A 7,713-nucleotide genomic window follows, 5' to 3' on the forward strand; every position below is an offset into this window, starting at 1 on the left:
TGAACAATTTTTAATTTGCCTCTAGTGAGAAACGATGCTAATTTATCAAGACTGGTACCGAGAAATTTGTATGAATCGATGATCGCAATTTAATATGATTTCGCCAGTTTGATGTTTTACTTGTTATATCTTTAATATGTTTGAAAAATGAAATATATTTTTCTTTCGTTATTGGTAGTACATCGATGGGGCCCTCGAACGCAGTGGCTACTTCCTTGATAATAAAATGAGCGTCATAACCTGATAAGTTATGAAAAACTATCGGAATATAATAGGTATCTGTATAATTGAAATTATAATTGCAATATGTAGGACCCTGTATTGTCTGGTTAAATGGCAGTAATCGCTTACGTGTATATCCCCCACCGTGAATGATTTTTCGTATATATAACAGTGCGTTGCGTTATAAAGTGCTGCACACTGTTCTTGTGATAAAATTTCCATAGGGTTATTATTATACAAAATAACTTTTATATGATGCGCCAATTGTTTAAGTTTCTTGACGAATTACGAAATGCAATTCGGATTGCGACGACACTGATATGCGGATAATGATTCATCATAGGAACATCGTACGTAATAAGCTATACTATGTACTTTATAATGCTGATACACATACGATTCTTTTTCTTCATTTGGCATCTTCTCTAGAATGCATTCCAGATCAACGTACACCACGAATGGAATCCGTTCCCTTCTGCTGTAGTTAGTAAAGTTGAATCATTTGTTGTTCTCTGTTGGTAGGATGATTGCACAGTCATTCAACTTGTTGCAATCTATGATATGATTCTCCAGTTTTTCGTTGGAATGAAAATAAAGCAAGCAACTGAAACGAAAAAGAAATGGATTTACGAGTTTTTCTTTTATATCATATTTGTTATATTGTATTCATAGAGAATATCCTTACCGATCACATATATATTTCTTGGATTTTTTCTTACTTAGTTGCCAGCTCACAAGACGCGACAACTTTCAATCCACACGAAACGCCCCATGTTGTACTCTCTTGGATCTTACACATATAACATGCTTTTCCTTCCTACTGGCGAGACGTATCGGAACGATCATACATGCTTCTTCCTGCTTCTCTTTATCTTGAACGGTATTGTTGTGTTCGAGCCACAAGGTTTGTGGCAGCGTCCATTGTCCGTGAGCATCTGATACTGATTTTGGTAACTGAATGATGATTGTCTGGACGACGGAAAATTGATAAGAAGAAAACAACAACAGCTGACAGAGAGTCTCCGGCACGCTGTCTTGGAGGATTGACGCGAGAGTATAGAAGTTGTAGAGAATTATTCTTGTTTAAAGCTTGAGTGAGCTGCGCTGTAAATAGTAAAGCTTGTTATTCTTACGCGAGTGTTTTCATTTACCTGAATGCAAGCGCGAGTGCGAGAGTGAGCGCAATAGTATACAGGGTGGACCATTTTAACCTTTAATGGAGAATAACTCGACCGGTGAGCGAAATAATGAAAAAAGTTTCATACAAAAGTTGTTGGACAAGGAGGGAGACGTATGACCATATCCTTGAATTTGACCTTGACTTTGACCTTAGGGGTTATTTGAAGGTCAAATAACATTTTTTAAATGGAATTGCCTATTTTCGACCCCGGATTTGGAAAGAGCGGGAAATTTTAGAATAGAATATGGTATGATCGATAAGATCAAATGTCATGTTTTGAGGTCATTTCAAAGTCAAAAGGAACTTGTACGTGTATTCATGCGAAAATCGTATCTGTATACGGGGATTTCTAAATTATCTTCTACACTTAGCATTACCCAGAGACAACGACGTGGACGTGGTAGAATTCTGCCTCTTTCGGGGTGCTTGTTTAGAGTGAGTCCCCTTGCCTCTCACTATGCATACTTTGCTATTGTTAATCTAGCTATTCAAAAGGTTTTCGAAAGTTGCACCGTTAGCATTTATGCAATAATTGAGCCTTCTTTGGAAATGGGCCACTGTGCTGAGCAAGACATTTCGTGGAATCGCTTCACAAGCTCGTCTTATGCGATTTTCCATATCTTCTCTTGTTGTTGGTTCTTCTTTGAAAACAACTTTTTTCAAATAGCCCCAGAGATAAAAATCGAGTGACGTCAAATCAGGAGAACGAGGAGGCCATGCAATCGGACCCTCTCGACCAATCCATCGGTTCGGGTACCTTTCATCTAAAAACCTCCTGACTATACGTGCAAAGTGCGGTGGTGCACCATCCTGTTGGAAGAACATCCTTCGCCTGGTTTCCAAGTCTACGTTCTCCAACAAATGAGGCAATTGGTCTGTGAGCAAATCGAGGTACGTATTTGCATTCACAGTACGTTCGAAAAAGAATGGACCGACCAAATATCCATTAACAATCCCGCACCAGACATTGAGGCTCCAGCGGTGTTGATTGTCAATCGCTCTATGCCAGTGCGGCCTATGCGGATTGGTATCGGACCAATAATGGCAATTATGCCGGTTCAACTCCCCTGTGTTCTTGAACGTCGCTTCATCGGAAAACATCACAAATCTAAAAAAATTAGGGTCCTGATCGATCTGCTGTAAGGCCCACCGGCAGAACTCGAGGCGTCGATCAAAATCGGCAGGTAATAATGTTTGGGTCAAAGTGATATGATAAGCATGGTACTTCCGAGCCTTCAAAATCCGCAAAATTGTGGACTTCGGTATTCCTGTGGATACCTCCAGTCTACGGCTCGAAATATGAGGATCGAGATAGACCGATGCCAAAATAGTCAGCACTCGAACGTCATTCTCGTCATATTCGTGATGACGACGTGACGTGTCATTTGCCCAGTACGTGCCCTCGTGGTCAAATTTCTGATCGTCACGTTACACGGATGTCGTCTCCTCGGAAAGCGCTGAGCGTAAAGTGCTGCGGCATTCACATAGACACCTCGACATTCTCCTAAAATATAAATCATATCAACGATCTCATTGAGTGTATAATCTCCCATTTTAATCACACTAGATCTCTGCTTATTATTACTAAGAGACAAGCTGTATGATAATAATTGAGTTTTATCTTAATGAACAATATTTATTATACTAGCTTTATAATAATTATTGTTATAATTATTATTATCAATGTTATTTTTGGGCGGATAATGATAATATTAACAATGATAACATTATTTTGTATTCTCAGCGAATAATTCCTTACGAGTGAAAAATGTGAGCATTACTCGGAAGCGACGTGGACATATTGTCTTTCTCTGCGTGCTCCTACCGGCCACATGTGAATGCCGCAGCACTTTACGCTCAGCGCTTTCCGAGGAGACGACATCCGTGTAACGTGACGATCAGAAATTTGACCACGAGGGCACGTACTGGGCAAATGACACGTCAACGTCGTCATCACGAATATGACGAGAATGACGTTCGAGTGCTGACTATTTTGGCATCGGTCTATCTCGATCCTCATATTTCGAGCCGTAGACTGGAGGTATCCACAGGAATACCGAAGTCCACAATCTTGCGGATTTTGAAGGTTCGGAAGTACCATGCTTATCATATCACTTTGACCCAAACATTATTACCTGCCGATTTTGATCGACGCCTCGAGTTCTGCCAGTGGGCCTTACAGCAGATCGATCGGGACCCTAATTTTTATAGATTTGTGATGTTTTCCCGATGAAGCGACGTTCAAGAACACAGGGGAGTTGAACCGGCATAATTGCCATTATTGGTCCGATACCAATCCGCATAGGCCGCACTGGCATAGAGCGATTGACAATCAACACCGCTGGAGCCTCAATGTCTGGTGCGGGATTGTTAATGGATATTTGGTCGGTCCATTCTTTTTCGAACGTACTGTGAATGCAAATACGTACCTCGATTTTGCTCACAGACCAATTGCCTCATTTGTTGGAGAACGTAGACTTGGAAACCAGGCGAAGGATGTTCTTCCAACAGGATGGTGCACCACCGCACTTTGCACGTATAGTCAGGAGGTTTTTAGATGAAAGGTACCCGAACCGATGGATTGGTCGAGAGGGTCCGATTGCATGGCCTCCTCGTTCTCCTGATTTGACGTCACTCGATTTTATCTCTGGGGCTATTTGAAAAAAAGTTGTTTTCAAAGAAGAACCAACAACAAGAGAAGATATGGAAAATCGCATAAGACGAGCTTGTGAAGCGATTCCACGAAATGTCTTGCTCAGCACAGTGGCCCATTTCCAAAGAAGGCTCAATTATTGCATAAATGCTAACGGTGCAACTTTCGAAAACCTTTTGAATAGCTAGATTAACAATAGCAAAGTATGCATAGTGAGAGGCAAGGGGACTCACTCTAAACAAGCACCCCGAAAGAGGCAGAATTCTACCACGTCCACGTCGTTGTCTCTGGGTAATGCTAAGTGTAGAAGATAATTTGGAAATCCCCGTATACAGATACGATTTTCGCATGAATACACGTACAAGTTCCTTTTGACTTTGAAATGACCTCAAAACATGACATTTGATCTTATCGATCATACCATATCCTATTCTAAAATTTCCCGCTCTTTCCAAATCCGGGGTCGAAAATAGGCAATTCCATTTAAAAAATGTTATTTGACCTTCAAATAACCCCTAAGGTCAAAGTCAAGGTCAAATTTAAGGATATGGTCATACGTCTCCCTCCTTGTCCAACAACTTTTGTATGAAACTTTTTTCATTATTTCGCTCAACCGGTCGAGTTATTCTCCATTAAAGGTTAAAATGGTCCACCCTGTATACTTTGATGGATATGTTGTTGTTTAGCTGTTCAAACTTGGTAATTTGTTTAATCGTCATTGGAAATTCAATATCCTGTTACGTCCTGCTGACTCAGCAGACCCTAGACTTCTTTTATAAATAAGGGAAATCGAATTTATGATTACTTATCATATGGCCGAATGCGCTCAGGCATGATACCACACGACGATATCTCTGGAATTTTCGATACCCTGAAAATACTAACAATCTTGAACCAACTCCTATCTGTTTCCCACGCGCTTAATCATTGATAACAGTACTATGACATCGTTCTTATAAATATCGATATTTACTTCTTAAGATAGCTGCCACGATTTTTTTTTATTTACAAAAGACTTTCGAAATCCTCTTATTGCCACATGCATCTTATCTCCTATAAAATAATCTTCTGGAACATTTCTCCCAAAACCCCACTCTCTCAACCGAGCTGACTTTTTGAGAAAAGTCAAAAGCCTCACTCACTTCTCGCCGATCCAGCACCCAGGACAGACGCTTCTCTCCAGCACCCCTTCAGGGTTTCTTAACAATCAAGCCAACTTGTGGCTTAGACTGACCAGTATTCTTCACTTGTTAATTATTCGGTGCAACGATCTTGTGCCTTCTTGGGCCATTGAGAGCGATCCTGCCGAAACCAGCTGCTTGTCTTTGGCGCAGAACTTGAGGCATCTATCCTCACAGAGACGCAGCAACCACACCATTCATTGTCTACTAAGAGATCAGAGAAGTCTAGCAGTAAGTTACTTATATTTTCTTTTACCTGAGTGACCTCTTTCGTTTCATTTTTTTATCTTTTCTTCTCTCTCTCTTTTCTTTTCCTTTCGTTTTACTTCCGTTTTCTATCCCCTTTGGCATTCCTCCTTAATTGTTAAATCAGACGTCAGTGGCCCAATCCTTTCGATCACAGTCGGACATAACGAACACGGAATATTGTTTTGAGTAATCGAGAATCATTGTTCTGAGAGCGAACCACCATATATATACGACACATTATAAAAATCTTACAAATTTTATTTCATTGTGAACTTCCGTCTAATCACTAATAAAACAAGTTGTTTGTAATTGTAAACCAATCACGTTTTCCAAATAATTATTCTGAACCAAAAATTCTCCCTTCCCTCAAACTGTCGCTCACGGTTCTATCCCAGGTAAAAGGATTCAGTTCCTTGATCTAAATAAAGGACCACCGACGTACGTCTGCGCCAGATAAAGGGGTCATTCCGATCCTTGATCTGTTCCGCAGATTTGCGAGTACGTCGGAGCTTGCGAAAGCAAGCGTCAAGTTGCGTTCCTCTTCCAGGACGTAACAATCCTGAAGATTGAATATTTTGGTGTAAATTGGGTACGTGGGCACGAAGATTCCCGGTCTCCATGTCTTTCAGCTAGTATAATGCTGCGACCACTGACCATGCGAAACATGCGTTGCCTTTAGTTCGCACGTTTATCACTGCTTTCTTTAATTTTATGTCGTGCGGCAACTCAGTGTTGCACACCGCATGTAATGGATTTTACTTGTTTTCATTGACTGTTAGATCAAGTATATGCAGCAGTGCCCACCTAATATCACGTTGTTCAAATTCTTCCAAAGATGCCAAGGTAGGTTCGACGACGCGTTGGTCGTACCATTTTTCCAAATCCAAAGCAGAAAAGAGTTCATTGTTTCTCGTGTTTAATGCTTTTGAACGCGTGATTGTCATCCGCGATAAACTCACTATTGAACACAATGTTCACCTTAAGATTGCTGTGTCTTTCCATAGCACTTCGCACGTGCTCGAGCACCATACTCTTCGTATCTTGGGGAAATCTAAGAGGTTCGATATGGTTCATGTTAATAACTGCGCCGGTTGATATGCGACTTTCGAACGCCGTATCAATTTTCTCTGAAATACCAATTCTGCATCTTTTTATGCTGTCCAGCACCCACATGTATGAAGCGTTCTTGCACAGAAATTTTCAATCCCTTGAGTCGCGCAGCACGGTCGCGTACGAGCCACCACTGATTGCGTGGCGCCAATCAATAATCGCGGTCGGTTTGCTCGACTTTGTTCTTCCAAACATTGACACACTTGTCACACTTTTTGCATCCACACGTCGTAAGCCCCTCGCGAATTCAGAAGTGTGTATTACGCCAACAGTTCTCGTTCGGTTGTGCGAATTCTTCCATGTCTCCATTAACTGCCGAGAATAGCTCTGCTCTCTAGAATGCTTTACTTTATATTCTTTCTATTATATAAGCGATTTGTAACCTAACCACAGGAACTATGTATTACTACGATGTTTTGTTCAGTGCCGCCGTGAGTCATTTCGACACCGCGGCTTTTCCTTAGATGCGTGCGCGTGAGGGGTCGTCGCCTTCGGCTGTTTTTGCCGATGCGGCGTTACAACGGGCGGCGATCTTTGCGGCGATTCTCAAAGATACCCGACAGACGCTTTATCTAGGTGGCGAATCCTTTTTAAGCTCTGATAACGAACCTGGCGAAAATGGCGAGCTCGAAAGACTCGCGGCCGGGGGCAGTTCGAGTTCGGCTCTCGAAGAGTAAGCAGCTCGTCCTGGTCGAAGCCAAGTTTACGGTTGGTCCGCGCAACTCTCGATGTATCCATATCCACCGTTCGAATAAAGACTTACGGTTATGTCTAGAATTCTCTTACAGACTTTATGAAGCTCTGCCTTACCTATAATTAACTACAGAATTCAGAAGTGGATTCCATCGGTGCGCGTATGACATACGAAGTTCCGATACGAAGTCACGTGTCGAAAACACTCTTATGTGTGATTTGTGAGTTTATGTCGAAGCTTATTAGACTGATTACAATTAAGGAACTGTGATACCCTATCTACGATGAGTCGACCAAAATAACGTGGTGATTACGAGAGTGACTGGAACGACAGTTCACGATGAGTACACTAACGGTCGCAGATCTTAAGGAAAAATTAAAAAGCAGAAACCTGCCGACAACGGGTTCGAAGACTGAGTTGGTAA

Source organism: Harpegnathos saltator, unplaced genomic scaffold (genome assembly GCF_003227715.2).
Source record: "Harpegnathos saltator strain DR-91 unplaced genomic scaffold, Hsal_v8.6 scaffold178, whole genome shotgun sequence".
In the NCBI taxonomy this organism is placed as follows: Eukaryota; Metazoa; Arthropoda; class Insecta; order Hymenoptera; family Formicidae; genus Harpegnathos; species Harpegnathos saltator.